Source organism: Odocoileus virginianus, chromosome 24, assembly GCF_023699985.2.
Source record: "Odocoileus virginianus isolate 20LAN1187 ecotype Illinois chromosome 24, Ovbor_1.2, whole genome shotgun sequence".
In the NCBI taxonomy this organism is placed as follows: Eukaryota; Metazoa; Chordata; class Mammalia; order Artiodactyla; family Cervidae; genus Odocoileus; species Odocoileus virginianus.
Genome location: NC_069697.1, coordinates 26,730,161 through 26,747,709, shown reverse-complemented (window position 1 = coordinate 26,747,709; position 17,549 = coordinate 26,730,161). Strand labels below are relative to the sequence as shown.

Here is a 17,549-nt window from a genome sequence, read left to right as displayed (position 1 = left end):
CTAGGGGTAAAGAACCCACCTGCCAGTGCAGGAGATATAAGTGATGCAGGTTTGATCCCTGGGTTGGGAAGATCCCCTGGAGGAGGAAATGGCAACCCACTCCAGTATTCTTGCCCGCAGAATCCTGCGGACAGAGGAGCCTGGCAGGCTACTGCCCACATGGTCGCACAGTCAGACACGACTGATGCAATTTAGCACACACATGATTCATACAGTCTTTTATTATATAGATAGGTATATATATATATATCAGATAGATACCTTATTTCTTTCAAAATCTGAAAAACTTACTAGAACAAAGGCCTTCTTGTTCTATTACTTATAAACTCAAATTTTAAAGTATATTATTTTTAACATAAAAGAAGCAGACTCACAGATATAGTGGTTACCAGTTTGGGGTAAGGACAATATAGAGGTGGAGAGTGGGAGGTACAAACTACTGGGTATAAGATAGGTTCAAGGATGTACTGTACAACATAGGGAATACAGCCAATATTTCATAATGGAAAGTGGAAAGTTACCTTTAAAAACTATAAAATACGGCAGTTCCCTGGTGGTTCAGTGGTTAGGACTTGGTGCCATCACTGCTATGGTCTGGATTCAATCCCTACCAGGGAACTAAGATCCCACAAGCTGTGTGGCGCAGCAAATAAAATATTTTATAAAATTAAAAAATTAAAGTATACTATTATAAATTTTATTTTTCCAATTCCCAAAATAGTCTATCCTCATATTATACTATCAAAATCTGAAGTACAGAAAATAAGCAGAGAAAAAATCATACATAGGCATACCATGCAAAGGCAGCTACCATAAGTTCTGCCTATTTCATTTATAAGGAGGATTTTTACAGACTCTTCTTAAGCATTATTTTATCCCAGCTATTTTAAAAATTTTCAGTCTAAAAGGCAAAAGATGAGTACTATGACTGTCCGCGTTTATTCACCAAACATTAAACTCTTGCCCTGTTTGCATATTCATTTTTTCTCTCTCCACACACACTATTTTTTTTTTTTTTTTTGGTTTAACAATCTGAAAGCAATTACTAGAACACATTATCTCCCAGGAATAAGAATCACAATACCATTATCCCACCAATGAAATTTAACAATGATTTATTAATACCATCTAATATATAGGGTCTATATTCCAATCTTCCTGTCTTAAAAATGTTTTTATAGTCTCTGCCCTACTCTAGGATATAATTCAAATTCCACACATTGCAGTGTCCTTTAATTTAAAATAGTTTCCTCTGACCTTATTTTATATTCTTTTTTGTCTTTCATAACAGTGATAGAGTCCAAGTCAACTATCTTATAGAATCCTCTGCATTCAGGCTCACCACAGGGATGGGGATACTGGCAGCAGCAGTCCTGGAAGATCCCCCTAGGCCTAAGCCCTCTTGGAGGTCACCATTAACCTCACCATAGAGCCCACAGACCCCAGGCCTGGGTTGCTTCAGGCCAAACAACAGGAAGGGAGCAAAACCGCAGTTCAGTTCAGTTGCTCAGTCATGTCTGACTCTTTGTGTCCTCATGGACTGCAGCACGCCAGGCCTCCCTGTCCATCACCAACTTCCAGAGCTTGCTCAAACTCATGTCCATCCAGTCGGTGATGCCATCCAACCATCTCATCCGCTATGTCATCCCCCTCTCCTCCTGCCTTCAATCTTTCCCAGCATTAGAGTCTTTTCTAAGGAGTCAGTGCTTTACATCAGGTGGTCAAAGTACTGGAGTTTCACCTTCAGCATCAGTCCTTTTAATGAGTATTCAGGACTGATTTCACTTAGGATTGACTCATTTGATCTCCTTGCAGTCCAAGGGACTCTCAAGAGTCTTCTCCAACACCACAGTTCAAAAGCATCAATTCTTTGGCACTCAGCTTTCTTTATAGTCCAACTCTCACATCCATACATGACTACTAGAAAAACTGAGCAAGGCTCTGCCCACCAGAGCAAGACCCAGTTTTTCCTGGTCCTTCCCATTACAAGGGGCTTCTCTCATAGCTCAGTTGCTAAAGAATCTGCCTGCAATGGAGGAGACCTGGTTTGATTCCTGGATCAGGAAGATCCTCTGGAGAAAGAAATGGCAACCCACTCTAGTATTCTTGCCTAGAGAATCCCATGGACAGAGGAGCCTAACAGGCTACAGTCCATGGGGTTGCAAGAGTCGGACAAGACTTAGCAATTAAACCACCAGGTGGTAGTTCTATTTTTTCTTGTTTTTTTTTTTTTGGGGGGGGGGGGTCGGTAGGTAAAGAATCTGTGTACAAAAAAGATCTTCATGACCCAGATAATCACAAAGGTGTGATCACTCACCTAGAGCCAGACATCCTGGAATGTGAAGTCAAGTGGGCCTTAGGAAGCAAACTATGGACAAAGCTAGTGGAAGTGATGGAATTCCAGCTGAGCTATTTCAAATCCTAAAAGATGGTGCTGTGAAAGTGCTGCACTCAATATGCCAGCAAATTTGGAAAACTCAGCAGTGGCCACAGGACTGGAAAAGGTCAGTTTTCATTCTAATCCCAAAGAAAGGCAATGCCAAAGAATGCTCAAACTACCTGCACAATTGCACTCATCTCACACACTAGCAAAGTAATGCTCAAAATTCTCCAAGCCAGGCTTCAGCAATATGTGAACAGTGAATTTCCAGATGTTCAAGCTGGTTTTAGAAAAGGCAAAGGAACCACAGATCAAATTGCCAACATACTCTGGATCACTGAAAAAGCAAGAGAGTTCCAGAAAACATCTATTTCTGCTTTACTGACTAGGCCAAAGCCTTTGGCTGTGTGGATCACAACAAACTGTGGAAAATTCTGAAAGAGATGGGAATACCAAACCACCTGACCTGCCTCTTGAGAAATCTGTATGCAGGTCAGGAAGAAACAGTTAGAACTGGACATGAAACAACAGACTGGTTCCATTGGAACCAGGAGTTCCAATGGAAATTGGAAAAGGAGTACGTCAAGGCTGTATATTGTCACCCTACTTATTTAACTTACATGCAGAGTACGTCATGAGAAACGCTGGGCTGGAGGAAGCAGAATCTGGAATTAAGATTGCTGGGAGAAATATCAATAACCTCCGATATGCAAATGACACCACCCTTATGGCAGAAAGTAAAAAAGAACTAAAGAGCCTCTTGATGAAAGTGAAAGGGGAGAGTGAAAAAGTTGGCTTAAAGCTCAACATTCAGAACACTAAGATCATGGCATCTGGTCCCATCACTTCATGGCAAATAGATGGGGAAACAGTGGAAACAGTGGCTGACTTTATTTTTCTGGGCTCCAAAATCACTGCAGATGGTGACTGCAGCCATGAAATTAAAAGATGCTTACTCCTTGGAAGGAAAGTTATGACCAACCTAGACAGCATATAAAAAAGCAGAGACATTACTTTGTCCACAAAGGTCCATCTAGTCAATGCTATGGTTTTTCCAGTGGTCATGTATGGATGTGAGAGTTGGACTATAAAGAAAGCTGAGTGCCAAAGAATTGAAGCTGTGAACTGTGGTGTTGGAGAAAGACTCTTGAGAGTCCCTTGGACTGAAAGGAGATCCAACCAGTCCATCCTAAAGGAGATTAGTCCTGGGTGTTCATTGGAAGGACTGATGCTGAAGCTGGAACTCCAATACTTTGGCCACCTGATGCGAAGAGCTGACTCACTGGAAAAGACCCTGATGCTGGGAAAGACTGAGAGTGAGAGGAGAAGGGGACGACAGAGGATGAGATGGTTGGATGGCATCACCGACAGAGTGGACATGAGTTTGGGTAAATCCCGGGAGTTGGTGATGGACAGGGAAGCCTGGCGTGCTGTGGTTCATGGGGTCACAAAGAGTTGGTCACGACTGAGCGACAGAACTGGACTGGTAAAGAATCTGCCTGCGATGCAGGAGACTCCAGTTCGATTCCTCAGTCAGGAGAAGGGATAGGCTACCCACTCCAGTATTCTTGGGCTTCCCTTGTGGCTCAGCTGGTAAAGAATCCATCTGCAATGTGGGAGACCTGGGTTCGATCCCTGGGTTGGGAAGATTACCTGGAGAAGGGAAAGGCTATGCTCTCCAGTATTCTGGCCTGGAGAATTCCATGGACTTTATTGTCCATGGGGTTGCAAAGAGTTGGACATGACTGAGTGACTTCCACTTTCCCATTAGGAAGCTTACACAAGCTCTTAGCTTTCTCCATCCCAAGGCAGACAGAAGAAGCAAGAAGAACCACAATGCCACAGATGCTAGAACAAAAACCACATTACAGAAAGTTAATCAGGAGGAAAAAACAGAAGTTATGTCCCAGATGGAAGGACAAGATAAAACCCCAGAAAAACAACTAAATGAAATGGAGATAGATAACCTTCCAGAAAAAGAATTCAGAATAATGATAGTGAAGATGATCCAGGATCTCTAGAAAACAATGGAGAAGAGGCAAGAAATGTTTACCAAAGACCTACAAGAACTAAAGAACAAGCAAAGATGAATAATACTCTAGAAGGAATCAATAGAAGACTAACTGAGGCAGAAGAACAGATAAATGACCTGGAGGACAGAATGGTGGAAATCATTACCAGAGAATAGAATATAGAAAAAAGAATTAAAAAATTCTTCTCTCTCCCTAAGAGAACTCTGGGACAACATGAAATGTACCAACATTCACATTATAGAGGTCTCAGAAGGAGAAGAAAGGACCTGAAAAAATATTTGAAGAGATAAAAGCTCAAAAATTCCTGAACAGGGGAAAGGAAGTAGTCAACCAAAGTCCACGAAGTGCAGAATCCCAGGCAAGATAAATCCAAGGAGGAAAACACTCAGACACATAGTAATCCAACTGACAAAAATTAAAGACAAAGATAAAATAGTAAAAGCAACAAGGGAAAAACAACATACAAGGGAACTCCCATCAGGTTATCAGCTGATTTCTTAACAGAAACTCTATAAGCCAGAAAGGAATGGCACAATATATTTAAAGTGATGAAAAGGAAGAACCTACAACCAAGAATATTCTACCTAGAAATATTCTCATTCAGATTTGATGGAGAAATTTAAAGCTTTCCAGACAATCAAAAGTTAACAGAATTCAGCATCACCAAACCAGCATTATGACAAAAGCTAAAGGAACTTCTCTAGGCAAGAAACACAATAGAAGGAAAAGATCTACAGAAAATAAACTCAAAACAACTAAGAAAATGGTAACAGGATCGTACACATTGAAAATTACCTTAAATGTAAATGGATTAAATGTATCAACCAAAAGACATAGACTAGCTGGGCGGATGAAAACATGTTCATCTATGCACTTCCACTTACCACATCACTCTGCTTGAACACCCCAAATTGTATGTATTATTCTATATTGTTAGGTTAATCATGTTCCCATTATGGCTTGCAGTTGTAATCATCTTTTATTTTCTGTCTGGCTATTGATTGTGAAAACTGATAAACATCTTTTACTATTCTGATTATGCACCTGTTACTCAATACCATTATATCATGATTTGTCATTGGACAAATAATAGAAGTCTATATCATCAAAACTACCATTTAATAGAAAAATATGTAATCACTTTTTAAAATACAGATGCATATCAGACTTATCTTGGAATTTCTTTTGAAAAATACAGATGTCCAGGTATTTTTTTCTCCAAAGCTCCAGATATGTTTCCAATGAGCAGCCATGTTTAAAAACAACTAGACTATATGATGATCTTTTATCTAGCTCATTTCACTTTTTCTATTTCATATGCAGTGCTCTCATTTCATTTAGTTTATGTTTTCCAATTTCTCCATCTCTTTTTTTCTTTCTCAAGCCTTTATCAAGCAAAGTTTTTGTATACTTATAAATAGTATGTATAATATACATCAGAAAACTTACAAATTTTAACCTAACTAAAAATTTTATAACATTTTGATTCCACTTGTTTGACTTAATATGAATAGAATGCTAGATTTCTAATTAAAAATAGATATGCAACAAGCAACAGAGGTTTACTGTATAGCACAGGGAACTACAGTCAATATCTTGTAATAACCTATAATGGAAAATAATTTCAAAAATAATATTTGTGTATATGTATAACTGAATCACTTTGCTGTGAGCCTGAAACACTGTAAGTCAACTATACTTCAATAAAATATATATATATTAAGAAAAAAGAATCAAAATAGACTTATTCTGAATAAACAAAATGCTTTAAAACTGTGAATTTTAATAAAATACTTTGTTAAACCTTTGACATTATTTAAGGATAGTATGGGATTTTAAACATATTTCATTGATTTTAAAAAAGAATCCTCTGCATTTTGAATTTATCTGAATTCCTCATGATAAGTCGGAGTAAAGATTTTCTCACAAGTACTGTTGTTGTTGTTCAGCTGCCAAGTTGTATCTGACTCTTCACCACCCCACAGACTGCAGGACACAAGGCTTCCCTGTCTCTCACCATCTCCCAGAGTTTGCCCAAGTTCATATCCATTGAATCAGGTGATGCCACCCAACAATGTCATCCTATGTCGCCCTCTTCTTCTGCCTTCAATCCTTCCCAGCATTAGAGTCTTTTCCAATGAGTCAGCTGTTCCCATCAGGTTGCCAAAGTGTTGGAGCTTCAGCATCAATCCTTCAAAGAGTATTCAGGGTTGATTTCCTTTAAGGCTGACTAGTTTGATCTCCTTGCTGTCCAAGAGACTCTCAAAGCCTTCTCCAGCACCACAGTTCTCAAGCATCGATTCTTCAACACTGCCTTCTTATTGGTCCAGCTCTCACATCCGTACGTGACTACTGGAAAGACCATGGCCTTGACTATAGGACCTTTGTCAGCAAAGAGATGTCTTTGCTTTTTAACACACTATCCAGGTTTGTCATAGCTTTCCTGCCAGGAAGCAGTCATCTTCTAATTTCATGGCTGCAGTCACCATCTGTGATGATTTTAGAGTCCAAGGAGAGGAAATCTGTCATTGCTTCCACCTATTCCCCTATCTGCCATGAAATGATGGGACTGAATGCCATGATCTTAGTTTTTTTGAGTTTTAAACCAGCTTTGTCACTCTCCTTCTTCACCCTCACCAAGAGGCTCTTTAGTTCCTCTTTGCTTTCTGCCATTTGATCAGTATCATCTGCATATCTGAGGTTGTTGATATTTCTCCCGGCAATCTTGATTCCAGCTTGTAACTCATCCAGTCCAGCATTTCGCATGATGTACTCTGTATAATAATTAACTAAACAGGGTAACAATATACAGCCTGCTGTACTCCTTTCTCAATCCTGAACTAGTCAACTGTTCCACACAGTGTCCTAACTGTTGCTTTTTCACCTGCATACAGGTTTCTCAGGAGGCAGGGTAGGTGGCCTGGTATTCTCATCTCTTCAAGAATTTTCCACAGTTTGTTGTGATCCACACAGTCAAAGACTTAGACATAGTCAATGAAGCAGAAATAGATATTTTTTTCTGCAATTCTCTTACTTTTTCTATGATCCATTGGATGTTGGCAATTTGATCTCTGGTTCCTCCACCTTTTCTAAATCCAGCTCAAATATCTGGAAGTTTTCAGTTCATGTGCCGTTGAAGCTTGGCTTGGAGAATTTTGAGTATTACTTTGCTAGAATGTGAAATGAGTGCAATTGTGTGGTAGTTTGAATATTCTTTGGCATTGCCCTTCTTTGGGATTGGAATGAAAACTGACCTTTTCCAGTCCTGTGGCCACTGTTGAGTTTTCCAAATTTGCTGGCATATTGAGTGCAGCACTTTCACAGCATCATCTTTTAGGATTTGAAATAGCTCAGCTGGAATTCCATCACTTCCACTAGCTTTGTTCGTAGTGATGCTTCCTAAGGCCCACTTGACTTTGCACTCCAAGATGTGTGGCTCTAGGTGAGTGCTCATACCATCATGGTTATCTTGCCACCTCTTAATCTCTTCTGCTTCTGTTTGGTCCTTACCATTTCTGTCCTTTATCGTGACAATCCTTGTGTGAAATGTTCCCTTGATATCTCCAATTTTCTTGAAGAGATCTCTAGTCTTTCCCATTCTGTTGTTTCCCTCTATTTCTTTGCATTGATCACTTAGGAAGACTTTCTTATCTCTCCTTGCTATTCTTTGGAACTCTGCATTCAGATGGGTATATCTTTCCTTTTCTCTTTTGCCTTTTGCTTTTCTCAGCTATTTGTAAGGCCTCCTTAGACAACCGTTCTGCCTTTTTGCATTTCTTTTTCTTGGGGATGGTTTTGATCATCACCTCCTGTACAGTGTCACAAACCTCTGTCCATAGTTCTTCAGGCACTCTGTCACATCTAAAATCCCTTGAATCTATTTGTCACTTGCACTGTATAATTGTAAGGGATTTGATTTAGATCATACCTGAATGGTTCTAGTGGTTTTCCCTACTTTATTCAATTTCAGTCTGAATTTGGCAATAAGGAGTTCATGATCTGAGCCACAGTCAGCTCCCAGTCTTGTTTTTGCTCACTGTATAGAGCTTCTCCATCTTCAGCTGCAAAGAATATAAACCATCTGATTTTGGTATTGACTATCTAGTGAGATCCATGTGTAGAGTCTTCTCTTGTGTTGTTGGAAGAGGGTGCTTGCTATGACCAGTGCGTTCTCTTGGCAAAACTCTGTTAGCGTTTGCCCTGTTTCATTCTTTACTCCAAGGCCAAACTTGCCTGTTACTCCAACTATCTCCTGACTTCCTACTTTTGTACTCCAACGCCCTATGATGAATAGGACTTTTTCTTTTTCTTTTTCTTTTTTGATGTTAGTTCTAGGAGGTCTTTTAGGTCTTCATAAAACTGATCAGTTTCTTCAGCATTGGTGGTTGGGGCACAGATGTGGATTACTACGTTTATGATATAAATAATATACTTCTACTGTATTTCATCAAAACATACAATGTCAGTTTGTCCCATTATAGGTGATGCTGTTTGGTCATCTTATCACTTTTATCTTGAATAAAGTGATATTTGCCATATTTTCTTATTGCAAAGATATGCTTTCTCTTTCATAATTAATTAATAACCTTTGAGAGGATACTTGGAGATCATATGAATATCCTTTTCCTCAAGAAATTTACATTCAATGGTTTTAGTTGAAGTTCCCTGCTCAAATCAACTACTACATTAAGGATTGCAAAATGCTTATTTCTCATTCTTTTTATATTTGTTAGCAAATATTTTTTTGCAGAAGAGCTTTCTTCCTCTCTCTCCTCCTTTTTTTCAACATCACAATGGATCATAGGCTTCTTTCTAGAATTTAGTGTGTAATCCAGTTACCACCATTATTCTTTTGGTGCCCAAACTGTTGCAAATTTGGCCAATGAAATTCAAGGTGGCTTCTATGTTCTTCTGACATTCCTCCATTAGCTTTTAAGCACTTCCTTTCTAGCACAACAAGATGTTCTAGACTAAACTTTTAGTTTTCCTGACTCATATCTAAAAACCACTCAATTCTCCAAGGAACCCTAATTTCTTTTAATGGGAAATGGTTTTAAAAACCAAGAATAGGGTTATCGTTACCATCTTTCTAAATTCCATATATATGTGTTAGTATACTGTAATGGTCTTTATCTTTCTGGCTTACTTCGCTCTGTATAATGGGCTCCAGTTTCATCCATCTCATTAGAACTGATTCAAATGAATTCTTTTTAATGGATGAGTAATATTCCATGGTGTATACGATAATGCTATATGCAAAACAGAAAAAGAGACTCAGATGTATAGAACAGACTTGTGGACTCTGTGGGAGAAGGCGAGGGTGGGATGTTTCAAGAAAACAGCATCGAAACGTATATTATCTAGGGTGAAACAGATCACCAGCCCAGGTTGGATGCATGAGACAAGTGCTTGGGCCTGGTGCACTGGGAAGACCCAGAGGGATGGGGTGGAGAGGGAGGTGGGAGGGGGGACCGGGATGGGGAATACATGTAAATCCATCGCTAATTCATTTCAATGTATGACAAAAACCACTGCAATGTTGTAAAGTAATTAGCCTCCAACTAATGAAAATAAATGGAAAAAAAAAAAAACAAGAATAAGGAATAGTCACTGCTACTGAGTTGTCATTAACTCTAGGTTAAGTGGAGAGAAATAAGAAATACATTTTTTAAGGCGTGACTTCATCCTGGTTGGACTACCTTGGTGGCTCAGACGGTAAAGAATCTGCCTGCAATGCAGAAGACCTGGATTCCATCCCTGGGTCAGGAGGATTCCCTCAAGGAGGGAATGGCTACCTACTCCAGTATTCTTGCCTGGAGAATCCCACGGACAGAGGAGCCTGGTGGGCTATAATCCATGGGGTTGCAAAGATTCGGACACCACTGAGTGACTAATACTTCATATTTCCAATTTAAATCCAACACCAAAGTGTTACTCAGTACCTTTCCCCAGTTCATATTTGCACCTCCCTTCTTTTGCAATAATTACCCACAACATAATTTACTAATTTTCTCTGTAACACACACAAAATAGTTTCATAATCACTACACTGAAATCTATACCAGTAGACACCTACTTGGTAAAATTCAAGACATCACTGTATCTCTTTTTTCATTCTTAGAATATATCCCACTGTGAGGACAGAGTACTATATTGAAAGTTACATGAATTAAGTAATTTTCTGTGTAGTAATTTTATCCATGAATAATATTTACTTCCATTTGCATCTGATTTTAGGGTTTATTGTTTCCTTTTAACTAAGATATAATTGTTATCAACTCAATTGAGATATCATTTATAAACAACATGTACACATTTTAAGTGTACAATATGACTTGAAAAATGTATACACCTATGTAACCATCCTCATAATCAAGACATAGAATATTTTCCTCAGCTCAAAAAGTTCCCTTGTTCCCCTTGCCATTAAATCCCACCTTGATCAGTTTTCTATCATGATATATTCTATATGTCCTTTCGAGCATTTCATATTAGTGAAGTCATTAATGCATACTCTTTTGAGGCTGGCTTCTTTCACTTAATATGACCTTTCTAAGACTCTTCCATGTTCTTTCACATTCCAGTAGTTCTTTCCTTTCACTGCTGAAAAGAGGCAAATGTGAATATGACACAATTTGTTTTTCCATTTAGTATTGATGGACATTAGCGGTGTTCCAAGTTTGGGACTTTTATATATAAACCTGCTATGAACATTTATATACATCATGTGCACATAATTTTCCTTTCTCTTGTGCAAATACCCAGGAGTGAAATTGCTAAGGGCTAATACAGTTAAGTGTATGCTTAACTTTATTAGTAACAGGCAATTTTCCAAAGTTATTATACCATTTACATTCCCACCAGTTAATGTATGAGCATTCCAGTTGCATTGGTTTGGCCAAAAAGGTTGCTTGGGTGTTTCTGTAACATGGGAAAAGTTAATAAATTTTTTGGCCAACCCAATACACTCATGCTAACATTTGGTATTGTTAGTCTTCAAAATTTTAGCCATTCAATTAGGTGTGTGGTGTTATCCATTTGTGGGTTGAATATGCATTTCTCTGATGATTAATGATGTTGAAGATTATTATTAGCCAAAACAAGTTTGTTATTTAAATCTTCTACTCATTTATTTTAGGCTGTCTTGTTACTGAATTAAGAGTTCTTTTTAGATATTGAATATAAGTCCTTTGTCAGATATAAAAGATATTTTCTTCCATTCAGTGGTTTGCCTTTTAGTTTTAAGTGTCTTTTCAAAGAGCAGAGATTTTCAATTTTAATAAACTACAACTCATTATATATGTGATATGCTTAATGTCATTTACATAACACACATATATATACACCATATTTATATATAATACACAGCTTATATGTATGATTTGTACTTTTTATATCTATCCTAAAAATTTTTACCTAAAAGAAAGTCATATGGATTTTTTTTTAAGAAGTTTTAAGTTTTTGCTTTTATATTTAGGTCTATGATCAACTCTGAGTTTTTGTATAAATGAGGTAAAGGCTGCAGTTTAGTTTTCTATATAAGGATATTCAGTTGTTCCTGTCATTCTTTAAAAGATTACCCTTTTCTTCATCAAATTACCTTGGCATTTTGCTCAAAAATCAATTGACTGTATATGATGGGTCTAATTCTGGACTCTATTCTAGTTATTGATATATTTATATTTACACAAAAAACACATTGTCTTCATAATTGTAACTCTTTTTGTAACATAGTTTAAGCCCTCTAGCTTTATTTTTCTCTTTCAAAATTATTTTGGCTACTCTACATCCTTTGTATTTTAATAGAAATTTTATTTTTTATTTTTTTCTGTTTTCTTTTTTTTTTCCATTTATTTTTTTTTTCATTTTTTTTTTATTTCCTGATTTTTATTTTTTATTTTTTTTTATTATTTTTTTTTTATTTTTATTAGTTGGAGGCTAATTACTTTACAACATTGCAGTGGTTTTTGTCATACACTGAAATGAATTAGCCATGGATTTACATGTATTCCCCATTCTGGTCCTCCCTCCCACCTCCCTCTCCACCCGATCCCTCTGGGTCTTCCCAGTGCACCAGGCACGAGCACTTGTCTCATGCATCCAACCTGGGCTGGTAATCTGTTTCACCCCAGATATACATGTTTCGATGCTGTTCTCTTGAAACATCCCACCCTCGCCTTCTCCCACAGAGTCCACAAATCTGTTCTATACATCTGAGTCTCTTTTTCTTTTTTTGCATATAGGGTTATTGTTACCATCTTTCTAAATTCCATATATATGTGTTAGTATACTGTAATGGTCTTTATCTTTCTGGCTTACTTCACTCTGTATAATGGGCTCCAGTTTCATCCATCTCATTAGAACTGATTCAAATGAATTCTTTTTAATGGCTGAGTAATATTCCATGGTGTATATGTACCACAGCTTCCTCATCCACTCGTCTGCTGATGGGCATCTAGGTTGCTTCCATGTCCTGGCTATTATAAACAGTGCTGCGATGAACACTGGGGTGCACGTGTCTCTTTCGGATCTGGTTTCCTCAGTGTGTATGCCTAGAAGTGGGATTGCTGGGTCATATGGCAGTTCTATTTCCAGCTTTTTAAGAAATCTCCACACTGTTTTCCATAGTGGCTGTACTAATTTGCATTCCCACCAACAGTGTAAGAGGGTTCCCTTATAATAAAAGCTATATATGACAAACCCACAGCAAGCATCACCCTCAATGGTGAAAAACTGAAAGCATTTCCCCTGAAATCAGGAACAAGACAAGGGTGCCCACTCTCACCACTACTATTCAACATAGTTTTGGAAGTGTTGGCCACAGCAATCAGGGCAGAAAAAGAAGTAAAAGGAATCCAGATAGGAAAAGAAGAAGTGAAACTCTCACTGTTTGCAGATGACATGATCCTCTACATAGAAAACCCTAAAGACTCTACCAGAAAATTACTAGAGCTAATCAATGAATACAGTAAAGTTGCAGGATATAAAATTAACACACAGAAATCTCTTGCATTCCTATACACTAACAATGAGAAAACAGAAAGAGAAATTAAGGAAACAATACCATTCACCATTGCAACAAAAAGAATAAAATACTTAGGAGTATATCTACCTAAAGAAACAAAAGACCTATACATAGAAAACTATAAAACACTGACAAAAGAAATCAAAGAGGACACAAACAGATGGAGAAATATACCGTGTTCATGGATTGGAAGAATCAATATTGTCAAAATGGCTATACTACCTAAAGCAATCTATAGATTCAATGCAATCCCTATCAAACTACCAACGGTATTTTTCACAGAACTAGAACAAATAATTTCACAATTTGTATGGAAATACAAAAACCCTCGAATAGCCAAAGTAATCTTGAGAAAGAAGAATGGAACTGGAGGAATCAACCTGCCTGACTTCAGACTCTACTACAAAGCCACAGTCATCAAGACAGTATGGTACTGGCACAAAGACAGAAATATAGATCAATGGAACAGAATAGAAAGCCCAGAGATAAATTCACGAACCTATGGTCACCTTATCTTCGACAAAGGAGGCAAGGATATACAATGGAAAAAAGACAACCTCTTTAACAAGTGGTGCTGGGAAAACTGGTCAACCACCTGTAAAAGAATGAAACTAGAACACTTTCTAACACCATACACAAAAATAAACTCAAAATGGATTAAAGTTCTAAATGTAAGACCAGAAACTATAAAACTCCTAGAACAGAACATAGGCAAAACACTCTCTGACATAAATCACAGCAGGATCCTCTATGACCCACTTCCCAGAATTTTAGAAACAAAAGCAAAAATAAACAAATGGGACCTAATGAAACTTAAAAGCTTTTGCACAACAAAGGAAACTATAAGCAAGGTGAAAAGACAGCCCTCAGATTGGGAGAAAATAATAGCAAATGAAGCAACAGACAAAGGATTAATCTCAAAAATATAAAAGCAACTCCTGCAGCTCAATTCCAGAAAAATAAATGACCCAATCAAAAAATGGGCCAAAGAACTAAACAGACATTTCTCCAAGGAAGACATACGAATGGCAAAAAAACACATGTATTTTAATAGAAATTTTAGAAACAACTCCTAATTTTTACATAAAGCTTGCTGGGATATTTACTAGAATTGAATTAAAGTTACAGATTAATTTGGGAAGAATTGACATCTTAATCATATTGAATCTTTTGATTCATAAACCTGGTATATTTTTCCATTTCTAGTCTTTAATTTCTCTCAGCAGTCTTTTGTGGTTGTTATTGTATACACTTTTTTGCTAAGTTTATCTCCAATTATTTAATGTCTTTGACACTATTTACATGACAATTTAAATTTAATTTACTTAAATTTCAATTTCCAATTGTTCCAATTGACATTATTAGTCTTACCTGTTAACTGTGTATCTCATCACCTTGCTAATAAACTCTCTGAATAACTTTAGTAGGTTTTCTGTAAATTCCTTAGGATTTTCCACATACACAATCACGTCTGTGAATAACAACTGCTTTACATTTTTCTTTCCATATGACTTTTATTTCTTTTTCTTGCTTTTTTTTTTTTACTGTCTAGGACTTCCAGCACAATGCTGACTAGAAGTGGTAAGTGTGGAGAGCTTTGCCTTATCCCAATCTTAGAAGCAAATACAACTATTTAAAAAAAAAAAAAGAGCAAGTATTTATTAGGATGTAGACAACCCTTGTGCACTGTTGGTAAAAAATGTAAAATGGTGCAACTGCTATGGAAAATAGTATAATGAAAATTTTAAAATGAATCACCTATGATTCAGCAGTTCTACTCCTGGGCATATAACAAAAGAATTGGAAGCAGGCTCTTGAAGAAATATTTGAATAATCATGTACATGGCAGTATTACTCATAGTAGCCAAAATGTAGAAGCAACCTAAGTGTCCATCAACAGAATGGTATACATGTACAACAGAGCATTATTCAGCCTTAAAAAAGAAAGATATTGTGTCACTTACTACAACATGGATGCACCCTGAGGACACTATATTAACAAAAATAAGGCAGTCACAAAAGGACAAATATTGTATGATTCCAATCATATGAGGCATTGAGAGTAGTCAAATTCACAGACAAAAAGAATGGTGGTTATCAGATGCTGGGGAAAGGGGAGAAATGGAGAGTTATTGCTTAATTGGTAGAGTTTTACATGATGAAAAGAATCTGTGGATGGAAGGTAGTTACAGAAGCACAACAATATGTATGTACTTACTGTTGCTGAACTGAATACTTAAAAATGGTTAAGATGGTACATTTCATATTATGTCTATTTTACCACAAGTTAATGTATTAAAAAAGTTTTAAGGCAATGATTACCAAACTAGGTAAAAAACAAGAACCAAGTGATCTCCAGGCAAGAATACTGGAGTAAGTAGCCAATCCCTTATCCAGGGGATCTTCCCAACCCATGGATCAAACCCGGGTCTCTTGCATTACAGGCAGGGAAGCCCAAAGATGTCCGTAAGGTGCATTTAAAATATAAAGATACATATAGATAAAAACGTAAAGTTGGAAAGAGGAAAGAAACATAAGAAAGAATAAGGAGTGGCTGCATACATATCACACAAAATAGACTTTAGAACAAAAACAAACACTAAAGAGGGACACTTCATATTCATAAAAAGGAAATATATCAGGCAGCTATGACTATTATATATGCATTTATGCCTAATAATGGAATCTCAAAATACATGAAGCAAAAATTAAAGTAACTAAAGGGAGAAACAAATTCACAGTCATAATTGTAGGGCTTCCCAGGTGGCTCAGTGGTAAAGGATATGCCTGCCAATGCAAGGAGACACAAGAGACACAGGTTTAATCCCTGGGTCAGGAAGATCCCTTGGAGGAAGAAATGACAACCAATGCATTTCAGTATTCTTGCCTGGAAAATCCCAGGAACACAGGAGCCTGGGGTACTGCAGTCCATGGGGTCACAAAGAGTCAGACACAACTAAGTGACTGAGCATGCAATACATCTTTCACTATAACTGATAGAGCAACTAAAAAAATTAATAATACAGAAGATCTGAATGACACTTTCAACTACCTTAAGTTAACTGACATTTATAGAACATTACACCTGACGACTTCAGAATACACATTCTTTTCAATGAACCTGGACCATTTTCTAAGAAAGAATATATTCTGGGTGATAAAGCAAATTTCAATAGACTTCAAAAGACTGAAGCCCACATAGTATGTTCTGTGACAATATAATTATTGATAAATTAGAAATCAATATATGTAGATACCTATGAAAGCCCAAATAATTAAGCAACTTCTAAATAATCCACAGGGTCAAGGGAAAAAAAAACACACACACACACAAGGAAAATTAGAAAATATTTTAAGTTGAATGAAAATGAAAAGACAATACATCAAATTTTGTGCATCCACCTAAAATAGTACTATAATAAAAATTAAAAAAAAAATTTACAGCTTCAAACACTCATAGAAGAGGAAAAGGGGTTAATATCAATTATCAAGGCTTTCAACTTCAGAACTGAAAGATGATCAAATTAAATGTGATGTAAATAGAAGAAAAAAATACTAAAGTTCAGAAAATAATGAAACAGAAAACAAAGACTAGAGAAAAATTAACAAAACTAAAAGCTAATTTTATGAAAAGACCAATAAAAGACATAAACTTTTGGATAAACTGACCAAAAAAAGGACACAGACTATGTTAGAGAAGGTCTTCAAGAGGACATGATCAGTGACTGACAGATGAGCTGGACTTGAGCAATCAGAGGCTCCTCACCCCCTCAACTGTCCCAGGAATGTCTGTTTTCCCCTGTTCCCAGTGGAAGCTGTTTCCTCGAGAGAGAAAGGTGCTGCTGAGACCATCTGAACTGTGGAGGTGACAGATCCCAGTGAAGAGCTCTATTTAAACGTTTATGATTCTGGCAGTGGGTGTGGAGATCTATTCATCTCATGGCCACCTAAGACAGGGGAGGCATTGTTGAATAACTAGTGATGGTAAACACTCTAAGGGTATATTTGTATGAAATTTCTAGAAATCTACTATGTCCTGGTATAATATTATCAATCATAAATTTTAAATGTATGTCACAGAAATAACTAAATTTTCTTGTGAATTGCACTA

The 17,549-nt window shown here is 37.0% G+C and overlaps 1 protein-coding gene across 1 annotated transcript in view; it reads left to right on the top strand.

Moving 5' to 3' along the window:
• Positions 1-5,162: 5,162 nt before the first annotated feature.
• Positions 5,163-17,549, top strand: part of TMT1A (thiol methyltransferase 1A) — a 46,012-nt gene continuing 33,625 nt past the window's right edge. Inside the window, exon 1 of the mRNA XM_070454436.1 lies at positions 5,163-5,326. The gene's annotated coding sequence lies outside the window, so the exon portion shown is untranslated. The remainder of the gene's footprint in view (positions 5,327-17,549) is intronic.